This window comes from Grammomys surdaster, unplaced genomic scaffold (assembly GCF_004785775.1).
Source record: "Grammomys surdaster isolate TR1022 unplaced genomic scaffold, NIH_TR_1.0 125966, whole genome shotgun sequence".
Lineage (NCBI taxonomy): Eukaryota > Metazoa > Chordata > Mammalia > Rodentia > Muridae > Grammomys > Grammomys surdaster.
Genome location: NW_021620784.1, coordinates 1 through 3,817, shown reverse-complemented (window position 1 = coordinate 3,817; position 3,817 = coordinate 1). Strand labels below are relative to the sequence as shown.

Sequence of the window (3,817 nt, the reverse complement as noted above, 5' to 3'; positions counted from 1 at the left end):
GCCTGGATTGGACTGAGGCTGATGTAAAACCCTGGAAACTCCCGAGGAGACACCTTGCTTTTTGGATTTTTCCTTCATTTTCTCTGATTTAATTTCCTCAATAGTTTTTATTCCAAAATTCAAATATTCACCTTGCTTGAAACTGACTCGAGGACTGCAGGCAGAAACAACTTGTAATCCATAATGGATGTCAGGAGTTGGATGCAGGGCAGATGTTATGTTTTCATCACCCTCCTCAGAAAACTGATCATCATCTTCATCATCATCGTCATCTTCATCATCATCATCTGCAATATTGACTATAACAGTCCGATGTGTGGAGATGGGAACGTTTCCTGAATTCCCTACTTCCATTTCACTCCGAAGCTGAAGGGAGGAGTCAGGTTGAACAAACACCTTGTTCAGGTGAACTGTCAGCTGGCTTCCCTTTACTTCTTCTTGTGACTCAGACACAGTGGGCAACACAGTTTTGCTTGGTGGTAGGAACACTCCATCAATGTAACGATTTCTGGTGTGATGGAAAGCACAATTTAGTTTTTGACATCCCATTGGCTGATTTTCCCAATAGCAAGGAATTTCACTTCGTATTTGGCAATTTCCATGTGGCGAAATCTGCACACCCATCGAAAACAACGGCCTTCTTGCCATAAAGTGCAGACACTTTTGTTTCCTAGTGCAGCTTCACAGTGACGGAATGGGCAGCTGTCACCTTTGGTGCATGTAGAATAGAAATAAAAATAGCAGTCTTCTCCCTGATGAGGCATACTGGCCAACAGTGGCTTCCTGGAACAAGCACTGCTTCCTCCAAGTAATCTTGAAATGAACTTACTCTTCCAATGACAACTCAACCACAGAAATCATGAGTTGGTTGCTTTCAACAGGGACACCCGTGTCTTCACTCAGTTCCAAATTATTATGTCTTTTACTCACACTTAATACTCGTCAATTTCCCAGGAGTATTTTTGGGCAGGGAATATCCCCAAATCATGGAATAGAAACTTAACTGAACCAATGAAAATGTCTTCGACTTCTGAGTGCTGCCAAGTCTTTCTCTTTTCTTAGCTGCAATCGCCTGCTGTCCTCACATCAGGTGAACAAGCAGAAATCCAAGACTACTAGGGTCGGAAGACACTTTTTAAAGTGTTCAACATCCTTAATCATGAAAGAAACACAAATTAAAACTACTTTGAGAGTTTGTCTTACCACAGTCAGAATGGCCAAGATCAATAACACAAATGATAGCACGTGCTGGGGAGAATACAGAGAAAGAAGAGTCATTGCTGGTGAGACTGCAGAATGGGATTGACACTCTGGAAATCAGGGTAAGGGTTCTCAAAAACCTGAATAGTGATCTGCCCCAAGATCTAGCTAGACCACTCTTGGGCATCTACCCAAAGGACTATACATCTTACTCCAGAGACGCTTTCTCATCAGTGTTCAGTGCTGTTCTATTCATAATAGTCAGAAGTTAGAAACAGACTAGCTGTCCATCAGCTGATGATGGATAATGAAATATGTGGCATATTTACTTGATGGAATAGTTTCTGGCTGTTAAAGAAAATGATATTTGTAGGTAAATGGATGGAGATAGAAGCAATCATCCAGAGAGACCCAAAACCCAAGCCCGAAGAGATACATGTTGCATGTTAGCTCTTTATGGGGATGTTAGCGTTTGAACGTCAGGGTTGTGCATCTCATTTAGAATAATCACATATATAAAAGGAATTTTAATGAATTTACCGTAACATGGGGGGAGATAATGGCCCAACTAAACATCATACATACCAAGTAACCTGCCCCCCAGGATCAGGAGTTGGGTACATTTTTGTGGACTCATTAGTCAAAGGGGTTCTCATTGATCCCTCAGACACTACAGGCTACTGCCAATGTAATTGGGTACCCTCCACACTCTGAAGAAGTTGTGCTGGTGCCAAACTAGAAAATATTTCAGTCCTTCTGGTTAGAGTTCATAGGGTTGGAAGGTACTCTACCTGATAGCATCAGAGAAATTTCATCAATATTCACACCCAGCTACAGACCCTGGAATGACAATAGCAACCTGCCTATAAGCATCGTCGTGCAAGAGAGACACAAGTGTCTATGGGAGTAATCAACTGATTTACTTTTTTATTGGACAAGGCCCACACCAAGAGATAAAACCCATACCAGACACTGTGAGAGGCTAGGACCTGAGACTTGAGGGGTCAGGAACCCTAAGGGCAAACCCAGTACTACTAGTCTATGAAAGGAACACAGCAGCAAAAGGACTCCTAATGACATATTACTGTACCCATAGATCAGTGCCTTGCCCATCCCACATCAGAGATGCTGCTTGCAGCAGATTGTAATTAACACAAGCCCATGGGTGTACAATGTGCAGGGAGGGAGAGACCTCGGAGCATTCAATCCTAAATGGGATGCCTTTATCACACCCTCAGGGATCCATGAGGATGTGGAGTTAGAATGACTGTAAGAGCCAGAGATGATGGAATACACAAAGAAAATAGTGTTTTCCAGACACAACAGAGCTGCTGCACACAGGAACTACATCCACAAGACACACCCAAGTTATAGCAAGACCAATCTCAGGACAGAGGAAGACAAAGTGCCACTCTGAATCAAGAAAATATTTCTAAATGATACCTATGAGGAGAGGACCAATAAGTTTTCTTCCAAATACAGTGACACTGGTACCCACTCTCTAGGGTAGGCCTTGTGCTCAGGAGTAGTTGGCCAGAATAAAATGGACTCCATAATTTTGTGTGCTTTTTTTGTTTAGTGGGTTACGCTGGTGTGTGTTTGTGTCTCTGTGGTCTTTTACAGAAAATAAATAAATAAATAAAAGCCACCTGCTGCCGGAGTTCCCAGGAATCTGAGAGACTCTGAAGAGTAGGAAGCATTGGAAAGGAGTTTGCAGGGTCTGAAATAGCTCTAGAACAACAACAACAAAAATAACAAAACAAAGGCTAATCATATGGGAAGATGCTTTTAAAATGTGGACTCCGGAAATTGGAAGGCAAGCTCGTGGAACAGAGCCTAGCCCAAAGGATGATCAATCTATACCCATTCTGAGACAGTAAGACTATATGCCTATATCCATAATGACACACTTCCTCCAACAAGGCCACACTCATAGTTATACACCTACTCCAATAAGACCACAACTCCTAATAGTGATATTCGCTGGGCCAAGCATATTCAAACTGTCATATTACATTCCCTGGCCCCAATTAGCTTCTACTCCACCAGCCAACATGTTTACCCTGGGCAACGAGTGGTACAGAGAAAACTGCCGAGTTCTGCTGCTTGCTGGGGCTAGAACACGTACCCCTTGTTATTTCACATTATCACTAGCGTTCTGTTTTCAACTCCTTTGATTGGCTGTGATGGAACTTGCTCTGCAGACTGACTTGGAACTCAGAGATCTGTGTTCCTGTCTCCTGAGCACTGAGATTACAGGTATGGTTCATCACTTCTGGACTAAGATTTCCTCTACTTGGAACTTGCTCTGCTGGCCTCAGAACTCAGAGATCTGCTTGATTCCCTCTCCTGGGATAAAGGTTTACAGTATCATGCCTGGATCTAAGCTTAGCTGGGTGGGATCTTGCCCCAAGGTCAACAATCACTTGATTCGCTCTAATATCTCTTGGACCACAGGATTCAGCTCTAATTCACTTCCTAGTGCACCTTAATACTCCAACCACAAATTTCACATTTTTCCTTTATAAGCTTGCTACACTTGTTCAAAATGCTCTTTACCAGGATTAACTAGAGAAAAAGTCTCCACTGGGCTTTTTTGAGACTTCTTTCATAATGC

The 3,817-nt window shown here is 42.7% G+C and overlaps 1 pseudogene; it reads right to left on the bottom strand.

The window, feature by feature from the left end:
- Window positions 1-30: 30 nt before the first annotated feature.
- LOC114609455 lies at window positions 31-764 on the bottom strand (annotated as a pseudogene).
- Between the last annotated feature and the right edge of the window lie 3,053 nt (window positions 765-3,817).